The following is a 27,970-nucleotide window of genomic DNA, read 5'->3' on the forward strand; positions in this document are numbered from 1 at the left end:
GAATAAAGCGGAGGGCAGCCATGGCTCAAGATGGGAGGGGCCTCGGCTTCTGGCCCCTCCTCGGGGCTCAGGCAGGGCCCGGACCTCTCTTCTCAACCCCTCCTCTCAACTGAGGGGGCCGCTGTGGCGGGTGAGTGAGCTGGAGGGGGATGGGAGGGGCAGGGGAGGTGGGGGAACCGGTCTTGTGTTGTTCTTGGCTTGGAGCCCCCAGCCCCAGGGAAATCCTGACTCTGTGGAAAACTGAGCAGGCAGTCAGGCAGGGGAGGAGGAGTTGGAAGAGGAAGAGGAGGAGAAGGAGGAGGAGGACCAAGGGCTCAGGGTGAGGTGGGGGTAGGGGCTCCTCTCATAAATCAATCCCACCAGCTCTCAGACCTGACAAAAACCAGAGACCCAGGGTCCCTTGGGGGCTGAGGCCAGAGAGGGGGAGGGGGGGTGCAAGCCATCCGATGGGCTGTGAGGGGAGGAAGGTCTGAAATGAGGGGGCAGCATCCTGTTCAAAGGGCCCTGCCTCAAGACCCCCAAAACAACAGGTGTGTTTGGGGGAGGGGGTCTGAGAAAACAACTTACAACTACAGGAGCTGAATCAGGGTGGCTATGACAGATTGATGGGGGCGGGGGCGGGGGTGTGCAGAGTTTCCCTCTGGTTAGCAATTCAGAACATTTTTATTGTCCTAAATTCTGCCCTGGTTCAACTCCTGAGGAACTGTGTGATTTCAGACAAGCTGCTTCACCTCTCTAGGTACCTCAGGCTCCTCAGATGTAAGGGTGTGTGTGTGTAATGGGCGAGGGAGGTGGTCCAGCCCCAACCTGGCAATCCCTGAACATTCTAGCCCTCAGTGCTGTACTGCAGGGGAAAGAATATTGCTCTGGAGTGGGCATGACAACAGTTAAGAGTCTAGGTTCTGCAACTTAATAACTGTAGTCTTGGGCTGGACACATAGTCTCTCAGATCCTCAGTTTCTGCATCTCTCAAATGGGCATAATAATGCCTCCCTGGCAGGGCTGGTATGCCAGTGAGTGAGACAGTGTATGTTAAGTGCTCTGCATTGGCAGGTTCTTAGTCAAAGGCTGTTGTTTATTTTGTATCTACCTTTTGGATGTCTGCAAGTTTTAGCCTTCCAAAGATCACCTTTTTCCTTTAATACTTAAGTGTTAATAATAATAAAGTTGCCCCAGTAACACAAAAACCCTCACAGCCCTCAGTATTTCCAAGGACTCTCAACAAGTGTGTGCTTCTCCTCACCCTTCCACCTGGGACACAGGAACTCTGGGCTGTACCTTATAGGCCATCACCAAAGGTCTGGGCTGTGGCAGGAGGATGCCGCCTACCACGTGAACTTGAACATCAGCTGTCCTAACCCCTAGTCTTGCCCACCACTGGCCTCTTCCTGCAAAGGTCCAACAGCGCTGTTTTCTCAGCCCTTCCCTTCTAGGTGTTCTTCCCAAGGCCCTGTTCCTGTCCCTTGCTCCAACCCCGTTCAGATTCCTGGGGCTACTGACAGAGCCCCTCAGGACCTCTTTGGGCTGCTGTCCAGTCCCTGCTGGACCTGAGCCTCAACCAGATACTCATTATGTTACATGGAGATATTTCAACCAGCAAAAGGGTCTTGGCTGATTTTTGAGATGCAGTCTGTACCTCTGTGAGAATACTGACAGGCAGCAGTGTGTTTATTTCCTAGAAAATAGTATTTTCTTTGCATCTACATTATATGATAATTTAAAAACAAAAACAAAAACAAAAACTGACCAACCCATCCTCTGCCCTCAGCTCCCCTCCCCACCCTCAGGCTCACCTTCTTCTCTAGGTGTCAGGACACTTTCTTTGAGGGGAACCCGTAGAGTGTGTATGTGGGTGGTTAGGGAGTGGGGAGGCATTGGCCCAGGTCACTCCAGGTCCCTACTCTTGAGCTGGAACAGACCTACTGGGCTGGGCCATGCTGAGGGCATAGCTTGGGGAGAATTGGGATGGGGTTGGGGTTCCCCTTTTCCAGAAGGCATTGTTCTCCTCTGGGATCTCATACCCTGATAACAGCCTCAAGGGTCTGTGCCCCAAGATGCAGGGGACAATGGAATCAGAGGCCTAAGAAGGCCTGGACTTCTTTGGGTGGCTCCTGTGGGGACCTCTGACAAAACCTCTGTTGTCTGAAGGTGTGGGCTCCCTGTGGTGAAGGAAGCATGAGAAGCCTGGAGGCCAGGGGGTGGCTTATAGGGTCTCAGAGAGAACCTCTACAAATCTTTCTTCTCCCCTCGTGGGAGGATGGACGGGGTCAGTATGCACATGCTGTGGTGGCTCTTTGGCCCTCTGGGCCTACTGTTCTTGGGAGGCTCTTCTTCTCTTAGGTTGTCCCAGGGTTGTGAGGAGTCTAGGCGTGTCAGCTGGGAACGTCTAGAGAGACCATTTCTCAGACAGCAGGATCCCCACTCGGCAACTTCCATGACAAGCAGGCAACTAGCCACTGCTTGACCACTCCCACGGACTGGGCAATCCCCGCCTCACAAGACAGTGCCTTCCAGGTTGGGTAGCTGAGATGACTGAAAAGATAGACATGGAGAGTCCAACCATAATGCTGGTCCCTCTGTGGAAGTGAAAAGGGGGTCAGAGAGCACAGCTGTGGATGTCTCCAGGAGGGAGGGAGGGAGGTAAGGCAGGCTGCCTGTTTAGGGTGAGGCCCAGATCCTGGGGAAAAGGTTTAGGCCTCGGAAGCAATGGTCTGGGTTTTTGCTCTGCCATTAACTCACTGTGTGGCCTTGAGGGAGTCCTTCCTTTCCCTGGGCCTCAGTTTCCATAACTGTAAACTTTATGGGCTGGGCCTGGGGACGTCTAAGGGCCCTGCCCCTGGCAACGGATGCTCTTCCGTGAGTCTATGAATAGCTGGCGAAGAGGGATCAGGTCCCTCCATGGGGGCTGGGCTGGCTCGAGATGCTCAGAGAATGGGCCCTGTGTGGGACTGGACAAGGTTCCCTTTCATTTCGTGAGGCCTTGGCAGCAGCCCAGCGCCCACAAACTCTCCCTCCTGCCAAGGTCAACCTGACCCTGACCTGGGGGGCACAACTGCCTGGGGCAGTTGAGGTCAGGAGCTGGCGACTTGGGAGAAGGAGCCCAGTGCAGAGGTTCAGACTCCTGTCCTCTGGCGGGGGTGAGGGTCTGAGCAACTGTAGTTGTGTGTGTCTTGAGTTCCCGACAGTGACACAGGGCTCTGCCCCACCCCACTGCAGTCTTGATGGTCCCTGGAAAGCCTTGGCATCAGACAAGCTTGGTATGGAATCCAGATCTGCCACACACTAGCCCAGTGACCTTCGGCAAGTCACTGCCTCTCCTCATCCAGAAGTCAGGGACTCTTAATTTTTACCCTGCATGGTTGCTGGGAGGTAGGACACATATGTAAGCATCATGCCCACAGCATGCACTCCATGGAGTGTGGCTGTGATGATCCTCACCCAGCTAAGCAGTCGGTGACAAGTAACCGGAACCAGACTGGACTCTTCCTGCTGCCTCAGCCCTCTGTCCCTTAGTCTGTTTGTCCGTCAGGGCCCTGGGGGCTTCCAATTCTCAGGCCCTAAAATCTGCACAATTTAAAGTAGTCAAAACAAACCCTTCACTCTATTTATGCTGAGAGGGAACAAGCTCCTGGCCAGGCCTAATGGGTTCCAGGTGTGCACTGTGCCCTGCAGCGGCTGGAGCAGGCGCGGTGGCCGTGGCTGGGACTCTGCCTGGCTGGCTGGGAAGGCTCATCTAGGCCAGACCTCTCCAGCCTGGTGCTTTGCCTATGAAGAGCATAGAGCTGGGCCAGGCGCTACCCAGTATGGTGGGGCAGCCCACCTGGGGCTCAGAGAGCCTGGGGTTTGGAGCCAGGAGGCACTGCCCCTAGCAGCATACTTGGGCGTCTCCCAGACTCTAACTTCCCACCTCTTCCCAACTACCCAGTCAATGCTGAGCACCTACTGTGTGTCCTGCCTTGACCTCAAGAGGTTCTGCAGTTGCTAAGATGATTTTCATGGAGCTGTAAAACTCTTTCTCACAGGAGGTCGACTGTGGGAGTGACCTCCCAGAGGGGCTCAGGGAACCAGGTGGGAGCCCAGAGGGCATGAGTGAGGTTTCTTTTATTATCATTATATATTAATTATCCTGTTATATAATCAGAGCGACCAGCTGTCATTTATTAATGGTGAACCATGGGGCCAGACACTATATTCGGTGCTTTCCATGCCTGAGCTCATCAATTCCTCGCAGCCATACATGGCCAGGCTCTTTTTCTCTCTCTCCAAGAACAGAGAGGGGACAGGAAGCTCAAGGACACCAAGAGCTTGCTGGAGGTCACACAGTCAGGAACTGGCTGAAGTGGGGTTTGAGCCCAAGGTTGCCTGACCTCAAGGCAGGGCCTGTCTAGCTCTATTACACTTTTCACAGTCTTGTCCAGCTCTTCCCTAAAGAGTGGAGGAGAGTGCCAGAGTACGTGTGAGTGCCAATGGAGGACCTGGTTAGAAGGCAGAGCAGGGAGGGATTTCTCCCTGGAGTGATGTCAGAGGCTCACACACCCATCAGCTGGGCACATGGTCTGTTCCTCCAGACCCAGCCCAGAGGTGCCCCCAGCCTCCTCACCACCTCTGAACTGGGCACCGCTTCATCCCAAGCTGGGTAGCAGAGGGGACTGTCAGCATTGGGGCCACCATCTAATCATCTCACTCTCACCCATGTCAGCTGGGCCCTCAGGGACAGACTGGGTTGTGACCCACCCTAGAATTGCAGGTGGTATGTGGGCATGATTGCCTCAGCCCTCCAGTTTGGGTAATTGTAAGTAATAATAATCTTTAGTCTCTATTGTCTCAATAATCATCTCATACATACAGACCTCTTATTGTTACAACTTCTCAAAACTCCTGGTACTTTGCTTCCTAACACCAATTTGAAATTATATATTTATTTACATATTTGTTTGATTAATTCTGCATTCTTGCTAGACTGCAAGCGCCAAAAGGGCAGTCTACTTCCTGCTGTATCCCCAGTGCTTGGCCCAGTGCCTTGACACATAGTCCATATGTGACAAATTTTTGTGGAATGTATTTATGGATGAATGAGTGAAATGGAGTCAGTGAGAAGCTAAGAAGAGGTGGGGCAGGGCCATAGAAGGAAGCTGAGAAGGGAGAGAGGTATCAGGATGAAGCTTTTGGAGTCTGTCTATGGAGCTGGGGTGAGATGGCATTGACGGTGCCCCTTGAGAAGCCAGGTGTGGGTTGGGGATGAAACAGCCAAGCTGTAGGGCCTAGACCTGAACCACAGCCTCCCCTAGGCAGGAAATCAGAGGGAGCCTGTAAATTAAAGCCTCTCCTGCATTTCCATACCCTCACAATCCAGAAGGGCCACGAGCCAATTCTACCCACCCCACCACTGACACTCAAAAGGGAATTCTGGAAGCACCTCAGTATTTGGTCCACTCAGGGAAGCCATGGAGGGTCAATCTAAAGTTGTAGGAAAGGACTTTTCCCAGCCTATGTCCTCTTTCCCTTGTGTCTCCAGAGCTGTTGAGCTCCTGATACCCTCTCCATCCCTCAATCCCTACTCCTTAGCCCCAGTATCCTGGGGGCATGGAAAGGGAAGTTTTTAGGAAGGTCTGGGTTCGAAACCAGCTCTATCACGTTCTAGATGGGAGACCTGGGGTACCCTTAGCTTCTCCACACTTCAGTTTCCTCATGTCTAGAACACAGATGATAATCTTCACCTTGTAGTGTTGCTGAAGGGCTAAACAAGATCAGGTGTGCAGAGCTATTCCAGTGTGAGACACCAAGGCACTCAGTCAAGGGCACTTCTTGGGCTCTTATTCCTGCTCTGCCACCAAACAGCTGTGTGATCTTGGGGAGGACACATCACCTCTCTGGGGCTCAGCTTTATCTGTCAAACAAGAGGGCTGGATCAGTTCATCTCCAAGGCCCCTTCCAGCTCTGACTTGCTCGGTTCTATTCTGAGCAGGGAGCTCCACCTCTGGGGCAGGGGCAGCATGAACATTCTTTCAGCTCAGATTCAACCCAGGCACATGCTTGCCCAGCCCCATCCCGCACATTTAGCCTGTAGGTGTTGCCACATTGGCCGCGCCCTTGGCACAAGCTGTACCCCCACTCCACCCCACTTGTCAGGGCCACAGGTGGGTGGCTCCCTTCTTGGGGGCTGAAGGAGTCTGGGAGGACAGAGGAGGAGGATAGGATGGGAGAGAAGAGGTAAGGATAGAAGGGCTAGAGGAGAGTAGTGAGGGGTAAGGGCAAGGCAGGGCCTTGAGCCCTGTGGAATTAATTTTCCGCCCTGCTACTTCCTAAAGATGTGTGTCCTTGGGCAAGTGGCTTTAACCTCTCGGATGCCTATTTCCTCGCTTATGAACCAATAATAATAATTTTTAAAACCCCATTAGATTATTGTGAAAAGTAAATGAAAGAATATATGTCAAGTGTCTGGCATTCTGGAGTTTTGTTCTCTGGAGGTGGGAAGGACACACACCCTTCCCTCAGCCCCCCGGGAGGGGGAAGTTCCATGAAGGCACTGTGGGGGCGCTTGGCCGGCTTTCCCGTGGGCCTGCGGTCCTCACCCTGCAGCCGGAGCCCCTTCCCCCTGGGCTGGCAGCCTGGGGTCCTGGGCCGGGAGACCCAGCCCATGGGGTTGAGGGGAGGGCTGCGGCCAGAGCCAGCTCCCGCCCCCCACCCGCACCGCCTCTGCTTCTGCGCTAGCGCCTTTGATCTGCAACCTTCAGGGGGATTAAGAGCCTGAGAGCCCCTCTCCCCGGGGTCCCCCGCTCCCCGCCGCCCTCCCTCTGGGCTGACCTCCCAGTCGGCGGCCCCGGCTGGGGGCTGGCTCCGCCGCCGGTGGTCCCGGCTCCTGCCCGCCGCGCCTCCGGGCAGGCCACTGGGATTACAGGGGCAGCGGCCGCGGCTGGCGGCTTCCGGGAGCCCGGGGGCCTGGGGCCCTGGGGAGTGGGACAGGGGGAGTGGGCTGGGTGTGGGGTGGGTGCGGGCCCCGGCGCCTCCCGGCCATTTTGGCTGGGGAATCTGTGTAAAGTGTTTAAAAAGAAAAACTCTCCGGAGGAGGACGTAACCTTTTCTTAACATCTGGGGCTCAATTAGCTAATGACAGCAAAGCCTTCTCCGGTGTCGCTGACCCCTGGGCAGCAGCCCCGCTCCCCAACCCCCGATATTTATACAGCTGCGGCCCCTCGCTGGGACGCGGGGCAGGGGGCTTGGCTGGGTTATCTCGGCAGAGATCCGCCGCCCACCCCAAAAAAGAGAAAGAAAAGGCTTAGTACACGGTCCCACCCTCCGGCCCCACAGCCCTCCTCCTCGCCGCTAGCTCTATCCCCTCCCTCTCCCAGTTCTTGTCACTGCCTCTTCCCTCCTCCCCTGGTCCTCTCGGCTCTCCTCCTCTTCCTCCTCTACCCTCCTTCTCTCCTTCCTTTCTTCTCCTCTCCTCTTCTCTTTCCTTCATGCCTCTCCCTTTCTCGCTACTCTCTGCTTTGCCTCTTCTCCACTCTCTCCCTCTCTGCTCTGTCTCCCCTCCTCCTGCTCCCCCCCCCCCGCCCCTTGCCTGATTGTTTCTTTTTTCTCCCCTTTTCCTCTGTCTTTTCTTTCTCTCCCCAGCGGCCTCCCCTCTCTAACTCTGAATAGCTCCCTTGTTCCCCTCTGGGTTCCTGTCTCTCCTTCTTATTCTAGTGCTTCCTCCCCACCTTTTCTCTCCCTGTCTCAATCTCTGAATGCCTCTCTGTCTGTCCTCCCAGAGGTGTGTACTGCCCTGGCTGCCAGGAAGCTACCCCCGAGGCGAGCAGCCTAGTGCTGGACCACCTCTGGGCCAAGCATCCTTCTTACCACAGAGCTGGGCCGGCCTGGGGCTGGGCACTTACAGCCCTTCCTGGATCCCTAGTGTGGGAAGCGTGGGAGGACTGTGTTTCAGGCACCAACGCTTCATGGTTAGAACCAGAGGGGCTCCTTAGGGGCTTCTCAAGATGCCCTGCCGCTCCAGCTCCTGGAATCTCACCATCCCTGCCACTTGATCACTGCCACCCCACCCCAACACCCTGCTTGGTATTTTGAATCTGGAAGCAAGTGCAAACACACACTTTCCTCTTTGTCTTCCTTCAGTGCAGTTAAAACAGGCTGGAATCTTTAAAAAAATCACCAATACTAAGAAAAAAAGTGATAAATGCAGAAACTATAAACAGTACAAAATAGTATTGTCCAAAGGCAGTGTGGGGTAGCAAAGAAGAGAACAGGATTTGGAATTGGAGAAGCTGGGTTCAACTTGGAACCTTGCTGTTTAAACAATTCTGTAATCCTTGAGGAATCACTTGAGCTACAGTTCCCTCGTCTGTGAAATGGGGATAATAATAGTTATTAAACAATAATGAAATTCATAGCCTACATGACTGCAGTCAGTGTTAGGCCAAGTTCTTGCGTTAGGACATTTGCTTTTTATTTTCCTAGAGTCTATGATTTTTCCAGGATAGCGTCATGTTCCAGAATTCTACCTCTTGCTCTTCCAAATATACTTGAAACTCTTGTACCCCTTGCAGACTTCTCTAAGAGTGAAAGCTTCAGATCGTTTTCACAGAAAAACGAAGGTGGAAACGTTTGCAAACAATGGGGTGGGAGTTCCCAGAGTTCCTGAAGCTCGAGGGTCATGCTGGGTAGGGCCTTTGGCTTACTATGTCTTGGGAACCTGTGGCGGGTTCTTGGCATGTAGGATCATGAATGCCGACGAGAGCCAACCAAAAAGTACTGTCACCCCCTTTTAACACCTGGAGAAACAGAGAAGCAATCGTCCAAGTACCACTGCTGTCTCGAGGCAGAAACTGGATTGGACCCCAGGGGTCTCTCCTCTAGGGCCCAGGAGGGTGTCTCCCCACCGGTAAGCGGGAGAAGGGGGAGAGGTGCTCGGCCACTTTGGGCAGCCCGAGTCGGGCAGAGGGGCACGGCTGGCACTCTCTCTGGGAGGCCTTGGTAGTTGGGCTCTACCCTCCGACCCTGAGCCGGCCAACCATGGGTGCAGGCGGGAGGGATGGGGACACAGGGAGGGGTGCTGAGCCCTCTCTACCGCTGCTGCGCCCGCGCTGCCCCCAGGACAGGCTCCCCGAGCGCCGGGCTCGCCGCCGGCACCGGATGAAGAATCCCGAGAAGGCTTAATTTGCAGGAAGACATTCTCATCAGATCTCGTCTCCGGCAGCGGAGCGCTGCTGCCGAGGGTCGAAGTGGGCTCCTGCCAGCTCCCCTCCCCCGGGCCCCGGCCAGGCGAGAAACAGAGATGGTGGGGGCAAAAACTGGAGCCCCGGCGCCGAGCGGCCGCAAGGGGCCGAGGCCTTTGAGAGCTTGGCTGCCTGTTGCCAAGGTCAATCAAACCCTCCCACGCTCGGGAGGCGCGAGCTGCGTGCGCCGGGAGGAGAAGGAAAAAAGACCGTAGGTGGGGTCCCGGGACGGCTGGCCAGGGTGGGGCAGGGGCCTAGCCTCTGCGAACGCTTCCTGCCCCGTCTCGGGGCCGGTGCTCGGGATTCCCGCGGCCGAGGAATAAGGGGGTGGGGGGCGCGGGCCAGAGGCTGGGACCCAGGCAGCGGTGTATGACCCACCCGGCGGAAATGGAGGCTAATTACGGACGTCTTTATGCTAACATGCACCTGGCTGGGCTTTTCTAGGGCGGAGAAAGTGTGCAGAGTAGAAAGGAAGAAGTTCCGGAGAGCGGGAAAGTTCCGGAAGCACTTGATTCCGTGATAAAAAAAAAACCTGCAGGGCTCTGCTCACGCGCTGTGTGGCCTTGGGGAAGTTACTTGAGGATGTTATTGGGCTTAAGTGTTCTACTCTGAAAAAGAGAGAACACGGGTCGTTTTCTTCCCAAGCTCGGTCACTCTGTCAGCAACAAGATGGAAGTCTGACCCTCAGGTTGATCTCGGAAGATAGAGAGGGGCCAGGTTGCGGGAGGTGTGAGGGGTGTATCACAGGGCAGAATCCTGGGCGTTGCAGAGCATCCAAGTCGCAAAAACCAGGAGCGCGATTCCAAGGGCCTGTGGCTAACTGTCTCCACTGTTGCCCAGAAGTCAAAGTGAGGGCCCCAAGGAAGGAGGCCAAACAAAGGTCCCCGGATTTGTGGCAGGAGGGTCAGAAGGAGGTGGTTTGGTGGTAAAAGAAGATGGGAGATGGGGTGGGCAGCAGGTTGGAGAAGTGGGTGTTTTACCATGGGACCCATCTGAGCTTTATTATAAGGTTGGGGGTGGAGGGCAGGGATGGATTGAAGATGCCAAGGAGAGAAAGGGGAGATGACTGATGGGATTATGTCCTGAAGAAGGCCTAAGGGTGGGAGCTAGGACACAGGTGGGAAGGAAAAGGAGACACACTGGGGAGGTGGGTGGGGCGAGGAGGAGAGGATGTTTTTACCCAGAGAGAACTCTCTTCATGAGTCTTACTCAACTCAGTGGTGGAGGAGATCTCAGTGTGGTCACCTAGTGAGGAGTGAAAATGGACCTGGGAAGAAACCACCATGGAGACCAAATCAGGATTAGGGTGGGGAGGATGGAAGGGCTGATGAGTAGGAGTGCTGTTGAGGTTGAATTACAGGAATTTGAAAGCAAAGTAAAAGAAATCTTTGAGGGGCCGGGAGAGGCTGGCATTTATGAGATCGTCTTGTACCCTTCCATACATTGTCTCTTTTAATTCCCCACCAGTAGGTATTATTAATCCCATTTTATAGTTGGGGAAGTGGAGGCTCAGAGTGCTGAGGAACTTTGTCCAAGGTCACTCAGCTGGTAAGAGATGAAGTCCTGATTTGAACCCACATCTGTCTGCCTCAGAATGGAGGCTGCTACCATTTTGTTCCACTGGGCAGGAGTCCTGACCCTGGGGCCTCAGTAGTCCTTCCTTCCCCGGGTGTGGCCATCCTGGGGTGCTGACCCACTTGCCTGGAAGGAAGGGGCTGGGCTTTCGACCCAGTGCAGGCTGTCCTGAGCCAGCCTGAACTTGCAGGAAGCCTCCACCCAGCTGAGATGTGGGGGGAAAGAGTGGGCTTTTTTTCCCTAAATGAGATCAGAACATATATATTTTTCTGCAATGTACCATTTTTAGCTTAATGTTTCCATATATGTGTGTGTATATATACACACACACACACACACACACCTTTTAAAGTTGTGTTGTCCTCCTTTGTATAGTTATTCTGTTTATTACTTACTTTTTCCCCTACAAGTTTTGCAGTCATAGTGCTTTAGTGCACATCCATCTTTGTGAGAATATCTTTGAGCAGATAGAGATACTTCTACATGATAGAGTCCTAGAAGTGGCATCAGTGGGTCAAGGATATGCTTATTTTCAGTTCTTATGGATAGTCCTAAACCTCCCTCCCAAGAAGCTGTTCCCTCCATCAAAGTATGAGTGTACCCATTCTTTCACAGCCTGGCCTCTGGGTATCATACAATGTATACATATTGTCCAATCTAGTGAGCAAAAAAGAGTTTTTCACTTTTGTTTTGTAAAGACCTGAAAAAGAGCTCAAGAATGAGTAGCAGAAATTTAGAGCAGCTCTGAGGAAGAACTTAAGGTCAGTGAATGCTATCAGGACCTAGATAAGAGAGGCAGCACAATTCCTTTCTCTGAGCACATTGCGATGCTTCTAGTGGATCAGACAGCCCCGGAGCTCTGCGTAAGGGCTGACTACCTTGGCACATACAGGCTGTGTGAAGTCTAGCTCCGCAGAGTTTACAGGAACAAGCTAACAGGCTGCAGGGGGCAGAGGAGGGCAGTTTCAGGGAGGGCTTAGGAATGAGTTGGGCTTCCTGAAAGAGGCAGGGAAGATGAGGGCCACCAGGCTCTGAGTGCTAGATGAAAACTGGTCGGTCCATAGGCTGTGGAGGTGAATGATGGAAAGAGAATAGGACTTCAGATTCAGCTTAGCAAAGGTGGAGGTGGGAGAAGATGGAGAGTGGTGAGAGCACCCCCCACCCACACACCCACCCACAAACCTCCCCCTAGGCTATTCATGACACAGTTGATATTTTTGAGTACTTATTATATGACATTGCCTTAAGTGTTCAATTTATTGAATAATTTTGCCCTTGCAGCAATTCTATGAGATAAGTATAATGATTATTCCCATTTTAGAGATGAGGACATGGAAGTATAGAGTTAAGTTGCTTATGCAAGGTGACAACGATAGAAAGTGGCCAAACTAGAATTCAGACTCAGGCTGTGGGACTTCCATGTCCCTGCTTTCAGCCACTACACACATGGCTTTTCACAGCTTTCCTTAGCCAATATACTAATAACTACCATTAACTGAGAGCAAACTAGGCACACTATGTTTTTTGTCTCTAATGCTTTCAACAAGACTATGTAATAGAAGATATTATCCTTAATTTAAATTTGAGAAAAGTGAAGTTCAGAGAAGCTGGGTACCTTGGCTAAGATGACCCAGCTAAAAAGAACTTGAGTAGAATTTGCACTCATATTTGTATGAATCAGAAGCCCCTGCCACTTCCACATCACCACAGGACCTTTCGTGACATAAGGAGAGGAGAACTAGCATAGCAGAGTGGTCAGGGCTGGAAGTGACCTCTGAAACCGTCTAATCCAAATCTCTTGTTATAGACGAAGAAAGGAAGGTACAGAGAATGTACATGCCCAACGTTACACAGCAAGTCTCAGAACCAGGCACATCTCCTGGGTTCCTGGTCTTCTATGGGAATTGAATGCTTTACCTCATCTCTGCAGAGAAGAGAGTGTGTGAGAGCAGCCTAGAGGAAGAATCTATGTGTATCTGGGGTGGGGGAGGGTGGGGATCCTGTCTGCATTGCTGGGGAGAGCCCAGCCTTATCAGCAGGGCTGACTAGGAAGCAGAGTGACAATTTGGAAGGGAAATCTGGGGAAGCCATCCTTTTTCTGGAACAGAGACCTGGAACCTCCCCACTCCAACCCTCCCTTACATGCCTCCTGCCCTGGCCTTCCGAGTGTGTGCAGTCTACTCCCACCTTAAGCACAGCATGAGCTGATGTCCTGGACAGAGCTTCTTTTGAAGGGTTTCAAGAGTCTCTCACCATCCTGGGTGACCCAAGGACTGCCATTTCACCTTATAATGCCTCCTGGTAAGTTATGCATGGTCCTTTCCAAGGGTACATTTAAAAATGCAAATTACCCTGGGACCTAGCAACACAGTGAAAAGCAGATATCAGTCATTCACGCCTTCCTGTGAATTCGTTTGTGAGCTAGGATGGTACCTATTCTCAGAGTTCCTAGATTCTCTGAATACTTTAAAAATTTGGATTCAAATTTCAATAGTATTAAAATAGTTATAAAGACAGAAGTCTCTGCAGTTAAACATTTTCATGTAATAAGACTTCAGTTCCTTTAGTTGGTATTGCACAAATCAGGTCTGTGAACTGCTCAGAGCTCACAGATAGGAGCTATGAGAATTGCTTTTCTTTCAAGAGGTCCATTCATGCACAAGTCTGGGAGACTTTAAGTAAGGATGACACAGGTGCAAAGTCTGTTACAATAGGTCTTTCTGGCCCTGGCACCATGTTCCAATGTATGGGGGGCCCGGAGATCTGGGCTCTAGTCTTGGCCTCTTGACTACTCGGGGCCTCAGTTTCTCCAGGTGTAAAATTCACTCCCTCTTCACTTCACCTCTGCCAGGCCTATGCCGGTTGCCAAGAGGGATAAAATGTGAATGAGATTCAAGCCTATGAGGTCCAAACAAGGTGGTGAGGGCACCAAATCTGGCACCTTCCTGTCTGACAGTTCAATGCAGACGGTAGACAAAGGCTATGGGAGTCTAGTGGAGGAATAAGTCACTTCCGCCTGCCAAGCACAGGTGGGCTTTGTAGCTGAACTAGCTTTGAGACTGGGCCTTGAACCAAGGCCATCGCAGGTGAGGGTGCTGGTCCTATAGGCAGAGAGGATGGTTGAAGCGGGCTGGGTGTGGTGGGCTTATGGACAGAGCTGGGGTGTGAAGTACTTTAACAAGACTGGACCTATAGCTGAAGGACCTCTGAGACTGTCTCATCCAACTCTCTAGGATACAAGGGAACATCATGAGGCCCAAATTGGTTCAAGAACCTCTCCCCTAGTCACACAGCCAGTTGGGACTGTGCAGACAGCAAGGAAGTGGGCAAGAATTCTTCAACTTGGAGCTGAGTTCCCAGCCTCAGGAATGTTTTTAGCCCAAGCTGGCAACCCCCTCTTCTACCACACACTTCACAAAGCCTACTGCGGGCTCCAGCAACCCACCTCTCTCCCACCCTCAGAGCTCCTGAGACACATTGGCCCACACACCTGGGGGGCGTTTTAGGTTTATGTCCGCTCAACAAAACAGCCACATCCTGGCGGAAACCAAGGTGGAGGGAAGCCTTTAGCCCACCCTTCCCTTCCCCTCGTCCTTGGGCTGCAGTAACAGAACCCAGGCTGGAGAGAGGTGTAAAAACCAGAACGCGCAAAAGGCCTCCCCAGGTCCCAGCCTGCATAACTGCCCAAGCTGGGAATAGCCTTCAGCTAACAGGGGCTCTTGAGCACGGACAGCCTGTCTCCACTTGACTCTGGGAGCCTTTCCCTCTCCTTGGCTGGGGAGACTCTCAGGCTGTGCCCACCCCTTTGGACTGGGAGATATCCTCCCCTCACACAGGTCTCTTGGGGTCCACAGCCACCCAGCCCATCTGGGCAGAGAAGGGGTTCATTGCCCCAGAACTAACAGGATAGTGGTGAGGCGGTCAGAAAGAGAGTGGGCCCCAAATGGCTTAAAGTCTTTTGCCCACTTCTCTCAGCAAAGATGTGGAAAGAAGAAGCTAGTGTGGGTGTCCATCATAGATGTCCAAAAGGATGGCTGTGAAACCCAGATTTACCATGTCTAGTCTATGACCGCCATGACCACCACATCTGTCACTGTTTCCATTTCTACCACTATCACTGTTTATGTTTTCACCATCACTGGTACCAACACCTCTATCACAACCACCACCTCTACCTCCACCATTACTGCTGTCTCCATTTCCACCACTGTCACCACCTCCATCTCCAAAACAACCACCACCTCTGTCTCTACCACTATAACCACCACCACCTCCACACCCACCATTTTCAAGATCTCTGTCACTCATCCCCATCATCTCCACCTTGATCATGACCTCCATCTCCACCACTGTTGTCACCTCCACCTTCACCACCTCCACTAGTATCACTACCTTTATCACCATCTCTATCATTACCACTGTCTCCATCTCCACCACAGCCTCCACCTCTGTCTTTATCACCATAACCACAACCACCTCCACACCCATCACTATCAACATCTCCATCACACATCTCCATCATCTCCACTATAACCACCAACTTCACCTCTACCACTATTAACATTTCCATCACCATCTCAACATGACCTCCACCTCCACCTCCATCCCTACATTCATAGCCACCACATCTACCACAGCCATCACTTCCATCTCCACTGCCATCATCAACTCCAACTCCTCTACCATTACCATCATCACCTTCACAGGATCACTACTTTTATCACTAGTACCACCACCATCACCATCTCCACCACTGCCATCACCACCTCCACCACCACTACCACTACCCTTCTCACCTCCCCTAACACTTCTGTTACCTGCTTCCACCAACACATTATGCTGCCCACCCCTACCTCTGCCCATTTTAAACCATCCACACTACATAGAATGTAAAGAACTGCTCTTTGGGTTAATCTTTCGACCTCTTTATTTGCCCAACCTGAGAAAGGCCAACCATAGACCCCATTTCCCTAGTTTTTCTTCTGAGACTTCTCATGGAAGATGAAATTAAATGCTGTGCTCTTTAAGTTAAGGAAGATTATGTGTCTCTTGCCGTTCCTGATTTACCAGGCCCATCATTTTGTCCTGGAAGGAAATTGGATTACTCTGACAGAATGTGTTCTTTGGAAAGCAGTACTAGTTATTACCTAATTCCTTATGACCTAGTGTTTGCAGATTGATTTTTTGATGACGTGTCCCAGTAGTTTTCTATTATAGCAGCTCGGTTGATGGGCCCAACACTTGCAGAGGCATCTGCTTTCCCCCAGGTTTAAAGAGAGGCAGGGACATGCTGCCTGGGTCTCCCTCCTGTCTCCAGGTCCCTCACCAGTTCCCCATAAATCCCCCCAGCGTGAGAGCTAGTGATCTGATTCCACCTTGGGCCAATTCCTTAAGTACCTAAGCATGTAAGTCATCAGGACCGTGGATGTGAATACACAAGTTCCTCCCTCGTTCCCCCTTGGCTTCCTGCCTTCTCATGATCCCATGCGGTGCCTCTTTCAGCGTTCAGATCACAGCTGACCTTTTTAGGCTAAGAAAAAATTAAAAGCCTCTGCTTATTAGTGTCATTGCTTATAGGCTCTCTCTCCCCAACTCAAAACGAGCCAGCAGTCTCCTTATCCCCCTTTGTTGGCCTGTTAGAGTCAGAAAATGTTTTTCTCATTCTTTTGCTGCCTTGTACAAGTTATATCTCATTTCTTTTTCTGAACGACTCTTCTGATTTTATCTCCACAGCCTTTTGTGATTTTTTGTATGGACTCCTCCTTCGTAACCTGGCCTGCTTTCCACTCTCTTTGGCACAGCCATTATCATTTTAGTTCTTGGAGAAGCTTTCTGCATAACTAACAAGTAATCTCTGGGTCCCTTTTAGCTGTTTTATGCATCAGGAGAGTTTCATTCTCTTCTCCTAATTTTGTTGCCTTATGTGGAAATGTCCTATTCTCCTTGGAGAGTGCCTTTGGTTCTTAAACTCAGCGTTTGTGCTTTTCAACTTGGTTCCCAAAGCTTGGTGCAGAAAGCTTTTAGAAAAGGCCAGTTTCTGAATCTTGTTTCAGTTTCTGCTTTTCTTCCTTTCTCTCAGGTGGTGGTCTCCTTTCTCAAGACTCCCTTCCTTCTGCAGTGACTTTAGTGTGTGACTGTCACACCTAGTCAGCCTCTGCTCCCCAGGACATATATTCGTCCCTCCCACCTGGGAGGGAAGTAGCACCTGGGTCTGGTCACTGGTGCCCACACTAGGGTGTGGATGGGGACACTCACCAGGAGTGTTTGGTTACTGTGGAGGGCTCTCTCCATGCCCAGGCCCATTTGCTCATTCTTGGAGTCCCTCATTTCCTCTAGAACCTCTGATTTTGTTTGGGGCCCTGGCAGCTGTGGGCTCACAGGATGGATGAGTCTTCCTGAAAGTCAGGTTGATAATGGCCTGGGGGAGAACACCAGCTAGTAAGCTAGCAGACCTGAAATCAGGTTAATTACATAAAAGGTGGCAATTGCAAGGCATGAAGACAGTGGTGAATGAGTGATGTGCTCTGTCCTGAAGGAGGCTTCTCCAAGGAAGCTGTACTTGAGTAGAGTCTTTAAAGTTAGGTAGGTGTTTGCCAGAAAGAGGGATGTGGAAAGGCATTCCAGGCAGAACAGGGTATGCAGGGGCAGAGAGGGCTAAGTGGCACAAGCAGAGCCCCCAGACTCCAGGAAGGCCCATGGTCTTCCCAACCCTCCACTGGTCTGGATGAATCATGTCAAGATGATCCTGCCAAGGCCTCTTTCAAGGCCTCCACAGAAGGTCCCAGTGCTCCCGGTCATCTACTGTCATCTCCAAATGTGGCTTCTCAGTGAAGACTTTCTTCATCCAACCTGGCCAACCAGTGTCCCTTTATCCCAGGGAGGAGGCTCGGGCCCTCATCCCTTTCCTTTCTTAATGACTGTGACAGGAGGAACTCCATGACCCATTCTTGAACTCCCCCAAGGCAGGGATCTTCTCTGCTCCCCCAGGATCCATATACGCCTCCTCTATACTCTAGATTAAATTTTCTTTGTCTAGAAAAACTAGAAAATACAGATTATCAAAAGTTTAAAAATAGTTTCAAAAATCACACATAATCCCACCGTTCAGCATTAACCTTGTTGACATTTTGGCAAATATCCTCCCAGAGGTGTAATTTCCTTTAACAAGACATGTAGTCAGCAAAGTGGGCGTCTTTCAGAAGTGCAGATCAGTCTGCCTCATTATTTTAAACAGCTATGTCGTACTTCACTGTTCAGTCGAACCATAATTTATTTAAACTTGGAAGCTTGATGAAAAAATGAGGAAGGGCCTTTGCAGAGTCTCCTGCGTTTTTCATGTTCCTTTGCAGCCCACTGAGTCACAGGGTAGAAAGCACTGGTTCTAGACTTAGGAGATGTGAGATTGAATGCAGCCTCTTTACCCGTATGTGTGGGTCTCGGATCTATCCACAATCCCTCTCAGCCTTTCTGACATCTTGGAAGCACTTAACACAACCGACCACTCTCCCCTTCTTGACCTCCTTCCTTCCTGTAGCCTCTGGGACGACACCCTCCACCCCAGCACTTCCCTTATGTTTTACCTTTCCTTTGTAGTTTCCTGAGCCGGAACCTTTTTTTCTGACCAGTACTGAGCTGTTGGTACTCCCCAAGGCTCTCTCCCCTCCTGCCTCTGCCCACCTCTTCCCACTCAGTTTCTTCCCCTTGGATGACCTATCTAGCTCTGTACATTTGAGGGCCAGCCTCTCTCCAGCCCGTTTCTCTTTCCTGAGGTCTGGATCCACGTGTTCAATATCCCAAAGAGCATCTCCATCACAAACTCAATGTGTCTCATTTCTCCTTCCTCTCAACCTGTACCTCCTCCCCTTAGAGTCTCTGTCTCAGTTTCTGATGCCATTCATCCCAGCTGGAAGCCAGAAGTCAACTTGAGTCCTCTTTCCCTCCCACTTCCCTCCCAAATCCAGTGCCTCAAATAGCCTTTTTCCTTCTCCAGCCCTGTCCCTCCTCTGCTGCCACACCCTGCCTCAATTCAGGCGAGGGATCTTCTTCTGGGATTATGCCTGCAGTATTCTCACTGGTTCCTCACCTCTGGATTCTTCTACAATCCACTCACCAGGATACTTTTTACCAATACTTAAAAAAAAATTTGAGGTATAATTTGCATACAAAGAAGCACATATTTTAAGTATACAATTTGATAAATTTTAATAACTATATTGCATCCATGTAACCACCACTGCAATGAAGATTTAGAAAATTTCCATCATCCCTTAATGTTCCTCATGATCCTTTTTAGTCAATCCCCATTCCCATGGGCAATTACTGCTCTGGTATCTTTCATCATAGATTAGTTTTGCCTATTCTGTAGAACTCCACATAAATGAAATCATATAGTTTGTACTCTTTTGCTTGGCAAACTGTTTTTGAGATTCCTTCATGTTGTCATGTTATAATCATTTAAAAGTGAATATTTATTTAAGCCAATCTCCTGCTTAAAACTTTTCAATAGCTCCCCATTATCCAATTCCTGGCCCCTGCATGGCCTCATCTAACTTTAACCTTTCAGAATACTGAACCATTTGTTCACCTGCACAAACATAGCTTTTCATGGGTGAGTCTGCTCATCTCCCAAACAGTTTGCCTAGTGAACTCCTACTCATCTGGCAGCACTCTGTTCAGACGTAGATTCTGTGAGTTTCTCTGACCTGTTCCCACCCTCAGGACAAAGAGTCTGTCAGCTCCACTATAATGGACTATGTCCACTATTCTGAACCTCCGCCCTTCATGGATTGAATGGATTTCTTTCTTAGCCTGACTCCTGTGTCTTATACATTATTTATTGTTGTTCCCACTACACTGTATGGGTTTATGTACTTGTGCAACCCCTTAGCTATGCTCAGAGGATGGAAAAATTCATCCTGTTTCCAGAAATTCTTCCTGTGGAAGATGCTCTTGTTGCCTTCTCAAGAAACATTCCTGCAGTCTTCTTTGCTAACAGACCTTGATCTTGCTCAAGCAGCCATGTGCCTAGCAATAAATTTGCCAGTGGTTGGTTGAGGAGTGGTCTGGTTCTGGTCAATGAGACAAAGGGGACAAGTCTTCAGGGGGCCTCTGGGAAAGGTTTTTCTCCCTGAAAAGGAAAAATGAGAGGTACATGCCCCCTTTTATACCTTTCCCTTTCCTCTAATTTGGGATTCTATTGTATGAGGGTGTGATGTTTGGAGCTATGGCATCCATCTTGTGATCATGAGGCAAAGGCCAAGAGACACATGGAGACATGGATCCAGCAACCAGGCGTTACTGAGAAACTAAACTGACCCCAGATTCCACCTACCTTCAAGCTTCTTGTTATATGAGGTAATTAAGTGATTTTATGGCTTAAGTCACAATTAGTTGAGTTTTCTTCTTCTTCTTTTCTTTAATTTTTTTTTTGTGGGGGGAAGTAATTAGATTTGTTTGTTTGTTTGCTTGTTTGTTTATAATGGAGGTGCTGGGGATTGAATGTAGGACCTCATGTGTGCTAGGCACACACCTTACCACAGACTTATACTCTCCCCCACACCATTAGTTAAGTTTTCTGATATTTGAAGCTGAAGACATTCTTAACTGATAAATTTTGTGAATAAATTTTTATTCACAACATTTTTTGAGATAATTGTAGAACCTATACATTTTTATGAGATTAGGAAGCACTTAAATCCAGGTGGTGCAAAACAATCTGTACTTTTCCTTTCAAGTAACTATACCACATCTACGTCTACCTTGAGTGGGCCTCAGGGCGCTTTCTTTCTATCCATGTTTCTCAGTCTTCTAATCTCTCGACTTTCCCCTTGGAAAAAGGAAAGAGCTTCCTCCTTTGGGCCTTTGACCCAAGCTCTCAACCAATCAGCTCCATCTAGTTTTTACCCTTTGGAGTTGGAGGGGGGGTTTTTATGTGCTAGATTATCTTCTTAGCAACCCATGGAAAAGGTTCTGTTACCCCATTTTGTATGAAAATTGAAAGTCATGTTAGTGAAAATCCTAATTGAGTTCACACAGGTAGTAAGCAGAGGTGCCTCACAGTAAGGTCTGCCCAAACTTGTCTTTACCTTAATATCTAGCCTTTCTTGGGCTATCAAATAGGTGCCTTGGGTGGCAGCCATGAAAATGCACTGCTCAGATCTCCTACTGCAGGGAGTGTAATTGGCCAAAGGTTGTCACTGCTGTTGTGCACTGGTCTGGGACCACACTTCTTGTGGGCTGCTCCTTCTGCAGAATAGTGAACAGGGCAGAGGTCCTAAGACAAGTGATTCCTGAGAGATGCTGGCCTCCTCTGAGAATGACTTTAGCTCACAAATTTCCTGAAACCTCCTTAGAACTACACTGAGACTCTACCCCTCCCACCCACCTTCCCTCCATCTCCCCTTCACAGGGGTCAGACCCCCATTACAGACTGATGGTTCTGTGCTCCTCTGGCTCACTTGCCTTTTTCTTTCACAGATGTTTCAGCAAATAAATCTCTTGCATATCTAATCCTTTCTTGGGGTCTGGCTTCTCAGAGGACATGAACTAATGTGCTTTGGTTTTTTAAAGCCCCAAAGTCAACCTGGCATCCTGTCGACAGAGCACCTGGCACGTACTGGGTTGCTCCTCTTCTCTTTTCCTTTTGGAGTGCATGAAGGGGTTAACAGTGGCCATGCCATGAGGCTGTTTCTGTCTCCAGTGGGAGCAAGACGTACCACCCCGTAACCAAAAGAGTATGTGCATACCTGGAAACTTTTTTTTAAATTGAAGTATAGTCAGTTATAATGTGTCAATTTCTGGTGTACATCATAATGTCCCAGTCATATATATACATATACGTATATATATATACGTGTATATATATATATATACACACACACATATATACACACACACATATATATATACACATATATTTGTTTTAATATTCTTTTTCATTAAAGGTTATTACAAGATATTGAATATAGTTCCCTGTGCTATACAGAAAAAATTTGTTTTTATTTTTTTTTTTACATAGTGGTTAACATTTACAAATCTCAAACACCCAAATTTATCCCTTCCCACCCCCTTTCCCCTGATAACCATAAGACTGTTCACTATGCCTGCAAATCTGTTTCTGTTTTGTGGATGAGTTCTTTAGTGTCCTCTTTTTCCTTTTCTTTTTTTTTTTAGATTACACATATGAGCGATATCATATGGCATTTTTCCTTCTCTTTCTGGCTTGCTTCACATAAAATGATGATCTCCAGGTCCATCCATGTTGCTGCAAATGGTATTATTTTATTCTTTTTTATGGCTGAGTAGTATTCCAGTGTATAAATATACCATAGCTTCTTTGTCCAGTCATCTGTTGATGGACATTTAGGTTGCTTGCATGTCTTGGCTATTATATATAGTGCTGCTATGAACATTGGGGTGCATGTATCTTTTCAGTTTAGAGTTCCCTCCAGATATATGCCCACATACCTGGAAACTCTTATCTCCTGAGTTCAGAGAGGCTGAGGCACTCATCTAAGGGCCGACAGCTTACCTAGATGCTCACACATATGCGCACTGATGCATGCAGTGGGGAGACAAAGTCAGAGTGAAGAGACACGGTCAGGCTGCAGTGTGGGGCGGGCAAAGAGCATGAGGAAAGCAGCCCCTTCCTGCCCCTCCCAGCCGACTTCCCACAGCTGGTCTGTGTGTTTTGGTGCCGTGGCAACTGGCTGTGAGAGCTGCTCATGGAAAGTGAAGCTTAACCTTAGGACACTGTGGGAAGATAAGCTAGATGGGCCTAGAAGATACCAGGTCCATGACCTTCTGGCCTTCCAGCCTTGCTGCAGCCTGGAGACTCCACACCCAGCCAAGCCTTCAGTCATCGAGAAATGCCTTTCTCTGTTCACACTCACTGCCTGTCCAGCCAGCTGGCTCACCTGTTTGGCCATACTAACTCAGAGTCTAGAATGCTCTGTTCTCTTATGTTTGTCTGAATCCTCTCCATCTTTCAGGGCCAAGTTCCCATCTCATGGCCACCTGGAAGCTTTCTTTGATTTCCCTAGTCCACTGGGCCCTTTTCTTCCTCTGAGCTTGTCTAGCAATTACTGTACTATCTGTAGCATTCACCTTATGGCATTTGGCCTTGGTCCTGATCTAATTCAACAAGCTCCTGATATGCGCAAGACCCTGTGCTAAGTGCCAAATGCTCATGTGGTATCTTGGGGCTAATCTGCCCTAGGTTCATTAGACTTAAGACAGGAGAGCAGCAGACCATCTAGAAGCTCCAGCTTTATGAGCAGGAGAGGCCTTCACTGGCTTCCCAACTAGGCCTGACAGAGGGCATAGGTTGTCGCTTATTAGAGCCTTGCATCCGAGTGCAGACATGTCACTGAGTCTCATTTTTCTCAGCTGTAAAAAGGGGATGATAGGACTACCTCGCAGGCTTGTTTTGAGGACAAATGAGGTAACGTGTAAAGTACTTCACACAGTGATGGGCCCATTCCCACCCTTCACCCTCTGAATCTGCCTGAATGAAAGCAGTGCGTGCTCCCCTTTCCCTGGGGCTGTTCAGACAGCTGACTGTCCTGATCGCGGGGTTACATGAGGCAGAGGCCTGCCCTCTGGGAGCTCGGCATCTGGTGCTTTCACACACTTTCTCTGGTTTAACCCTCCGTCAGCTCGGGGAAAGGATGTGCAATTCCTACATCAGAGACAACGAAGGAGCCAGGGCTCAGAGAGGCTGAGCCCCACCCTAGATCCCAGAGCTAGTAAGTGGTAGAGTTGGCTTCAGAGTCAGGCCTGAGACAGAAGAGAAGCCCTAAGTAAACACAGAGCCCTTGGGTGAGAACACTTGATGCTGTTGAAGATATGGCTTCTGCCTGCAGAATTCTATAAATTCAACATAATGCCTATCAGAATTGCAACAGGGTGTGTGTATGCGGGTGTGAAATTTAACAAGCCCATTCTAAAACTAACCTGGAAGAATAACTGTGTTGGGATAGCCAAGAAATGTTTGAAGAAGTACAAAGAAGGGGAACTTGCCCTATCAGATTATAAAACACCACCGAGCTGTACTAATTAAGATGGTGGTGTGCTGGCACAGAACAAGATGAGTGGATCAAGGTCACAGGACAGGAGTTTTAAAAGGGTTCTTGTATAAAGAGGACTTCTGTATACGACAAAGTAGCATTTAGAAGAAGTACAGGAAGGATGAACTCTTGAAAAACCGGTGTAGAGACAACTGGCTATTCTTGTGAAAAAACACGAAGTTGATTCCTGCTTCATGCCATCCGCTAAATACATTCCAGATGGATTAGAGAGCCAAGTGTAAAAAAACAAAGCTATAAAACTATTAAAAGAAAATATAGGAGAATTTGTTTATAACTTGGGGGTAGGAAAGGCTTTCTTTAGCAAGACATAAAACACAGAAACCATAAAGGAAAAGATTACTAATGTTGATTCCATCCAAATCCAAAACTGCAGTATGACAAAAGAAACCATAAATATTGTTAAAAGACAAGTAACAGACAGGAAGAAGGTATCAGCAACATGTGCAAACGAACAGGATTAATACTCAGGATATATAATGATTTCCTTCAAATAGTAAGTGAAAGATAAACCACTTGAAAGAAAGACTAAGTGATAGTTCAGAACAGACAGTTCACCTCCGAGGAGCCGCAGATGGCCGGTAACAATGACAACAACTCAGCCTCAGTAGTCAGCAAGGAAATGCAAGTCATACAACACTGAGCTAACATTTTTCACCCACCAGATTTGTAAAATTTTAAAGATTCATAATAGCTACTGTTCACAGGAATTCAAGGGCAACAAACCCCTCTTCACTGCTAGTAAGAATGGAATTTGTCACAGTGTTTGTAGAAAGGATCTGGCAGTGCCTGTGGAAATGTGGACGGCCAGGGACCCTCCATCACAGCAAGTCCATATCTCTGCCCGGAGAAATGCTCCACGTGCACAAAGAGGCCCGGCCATGGCACCAAGGTGGCAGGGCCAGAAACGTGAACAGTCAGGAACAGCCCAAAAGCTCATTAATAGAGAAAGGGCTAAGTACATTTCTGAATGTCCACATTAGTCATGGTTTTCTGAAGTCCAGACAAATGCGGTAGCCCTCTGCATTCTGAAGTGAGAAGGTCTCATTACCAGAGAGAAGCAAGCCACAGGACAATCTGGCTTTACATATGTAAACACGGATGCTCACTTTGAAACCATGTACATGAAGAAGAACTTTCTCGAAGGGTACTTAGCAAACTGGCAATCCCTGGGGAGGGGGACTGTGTAGGAGCCAAGGTGTACTTTATCTAAACTATAGGGCTTTTTTTTTTACAGTGAGTATGTATGCATGTATTACTTATATAATAACAATAATACATTTAAAATAACTAGAAAGTCCAGCTTTTACTAAGTGTCCAACAGTTTATGCCCCTAGTTTCCAAGCCCTGCATCTGCTGGTGCCCTGGACCTGTTGCTTAGATCCCATCACTGGGTCCTGACTGCACACATGCCCCACCCTTCACCGTCTCCACTGCAATGGGCTCCTTTTCTGGGTTCTTGACCTGTGACCCCTGCCTATCATGGATCAAGAACAAAGGGGAATTGCTCATGGCCCTAGCCCCAGAACAGCACATGGTCCAGTAAAATAAGAACGAACTTCAGAAAAAATATGGTTGGAAAAACCAAAAAAGGCTTCCTAGAGGAGGTGGCATTTGAGCTGAGGCTTGAAAGATGGATCATTTTTATCCAAACCTCCTTCCCCCCAAATTATGTTAAAAAGTATATAATGCCATTGCAAAAGTTTGGATAGTAAAGAGGAAAACAATCAATCACCCCCACAATTCCATCACCCTAAGCCAATACTTTTGTGAATTCCCTTCCAGTCTCTGTCCATAAGGCAGACATTTATTTATTTATTTATTTATTTATTTATTCATTCATTCATTCATTCATTCATTCATTCATTTGTTTATTTATTTTTAGATTCCACATATGAGCGATCTCATATGGTATTTTTCTTTCTCTTTCTGGCTTACTTCACTTAGAATGACATTCTCCAGGAACATCCTTCTTGCTGCAAATGGCGTTATGTTGTCGGTTTTTAATGGCTGAATAGTATTCCATTGTATAAATATACCATGTCTTCTTTATTCACAGACATATATTTAAATATGCTAAGTTATAAGTTGTGTTCCACCAAAATTCATATGTTGAAGCCCTAACTCAATGTGATTGATAGTATTTGGGGATGGGGGCCTTTGGAAGAGAATTAGATTTAGATGAGGTCATGAAGTTAGGGCACTCATGGTGGGATCAGTGCCCTTATAAGAAGAAGAGACACCAGAACTCTGTGACCACACACCTAGGGAAGACCAGGTGAGAACACAGAGAGGAGTCAGTGGTCCGCAACCCACAGAGAGGGCCCTTACAAGGCATGGACCCTGCTGGCACTTTCATCTTGGACTTCTAGTCTCCAGAACTGTAAGAAATAAATTTCAGTTGTTTAAGCCACCCCATCAGTGGTATTTTGTTACAGCAGCCCAACTGACCAAGACAGCTATGTAATCTAAATAATGAATGGTGATATGTTTTGTTTTTTGATGTAACATTATATCATAGCCTTTTTTTTACATTGCTAAGCAAAATTTATAATGATCACTTTTAATGTCTATGCAATATGCTATTCAGTGAGTGTACTATGACTTAATTACCCATTTCCCTATTGTTGGATTTTTAGGTTGTTTCTTATTTCTAAAGCTGTAATGAACATCTTTGAGCATGTAGGGGCTTTTTTCCCCTTTGGGGTTATTTCCTTGGAACAAATACATTCTCAGAAGTGGAACTACTGGGTCAAAATTTATGAACGCTTTTATGGCCCTTGAAACATGTTGCCAAATTGCTTCTAAAAGTATAGTTCCAGAACACACTGAAGGCTTTGTTATACAAATATGAGAGGTATAGGAATGGGATGGGGGTCCCAATAACAGGAATCAGCATGTGTAAAGGTGCATTGACCAGGACAGACTTCTGTGATTTATCCCTTGAAAGCCACAACATGGCCACGACCTAGAATTCTATGGCGGATTACACAGTTACAGATTTACGGAGTAGATAAACATAGTTAGCTGTACAATCTCGAACTAGTTATTTAAAATGTTTGCCCCTTGGTGTCCTAATCTATAAAATGTAGATAATAAAGCTTTCTGAAAGGGTTGTGGACAGGATTAACTTTTTAAAAAATACTAGCATGGTGTCTACCATATAGTAGAAACTCAGTGTCCTAAGGTTGAGTCTAGTTTGGATTTTCCTTTGGTGTGAATAGCTATACTTGCTGCCTGACAGGATAGCAAATGACCATCTAAAACTAATTGAGAGGCATGACACATAGAAACAATTGTAGCAACAAACAGACAGTATTTATTGAGTACCTTCTATGAACTATATATGTTAAACACCTTATAGTTTTTGAAAAGAAAAAAAGAATTCTATAGCAGATTCTGTGTTGGCAAACTCAGTAGCCATTCTCTGTCTCCTTCTCTCTTATTACTCTCTCACCATAGACAGTAAAAGCCCAATAATCTGCGTCCCAGCTTCTTTTGCAGCTAAAAGTGGCCACATGACTCCATTCTGTCAAAAAAGATATGAGGATGCTCTGGGAAGAATTCCTTCCTTCTTGTTTTTTGTTTCTTGTGTTTTTTGGGGGGTTGGGTGGATAATCAGGTTTATTTATTTATTTATAATAGAGGTACTGGGGATTGAACCCAGGACCTCATGCATGCTAATAAGCACACACTCTACCACTGAGCTATACCCTCCCCCTTAAATTCCTTCTGTCTTTCCTCTCTCTTGAGTGCTCCCTTTCATTCACATTTTCAACCTGTTTATTCAGTCTTTCAACTGGGAATTGAAGGTTTTTGATTTCCTGATTAAAGGGGAAAATGTCATCGATACCATGTCTCCTTCCTTCTTTGTGCTTTGAATGCAGATGTAATGCCTGGAGCCGCAGCAGCCGCATTAAAATCATAAGGTTGGACAAGCATGAGGACAAAAAGCCAGCATAGTGAGGATGGCAGAAAGGCAGGACAGAAAGAAACTGGATCCTTGAGAGAACCATTTGAGCAGCTAAATCAACATCACCAACCCCCCACCTCTAACTTCTTGTCTGGGGGGAAAAGCAAACCCTTATTTGATTAAAC

At 48.3% G+C, this 27,970-nt stretch overlaps 1 long non-coding RNA gene and 1 other non-coding gene across 2 annotated transcripts; one reads left to right on the top strand and one right to left on the bottom strand.

Annotated features, from left to right (window-relative positions):
• Positions 1-70: 70 nt before the first annotated feature.
• Positions 71-27,951, top strand: LOC116153161 (uncharacterized). The gene is made up of 5 exons (XR_010377323.1): positions 71-130; positions 20,009-20,141; positions 21,357-21,520; positions 21,960-22,059; positions 27,760-27,951. It is a non-coding gene; the product is annotated as an uncharacterized LOC116153161 (long non-coding RNA).
• TRNAN-AUU (transfer RNA asparagine (anticodon AUU)) lies at positions 27,515-27,590 on the bottom strand. The gene is given in 2 exon segments: positions 27,515-27,550; positions 27,554-27,590. It is a non-coding gene; the product is annotated as a tRNA-Asn (tRNA).
• Positions 27,952-27,970: the final 19 nt, after the last annotated feature.

The sequence above is a fragment of the Camelus dromedarius genome, chromosome 2, assembly GCF_036321535.1.
Source record: "Camelus dromedarius isolate mCamDro1 chromosome 2, mCamDro1.pat, whole genome shotgun sequence".
Lineage (NCBI taxonomy): Eukaryota > Metazoa > Chordata > Mammalia > Artiodactyla > Camelidae > Camelus > Camelus dromedarius.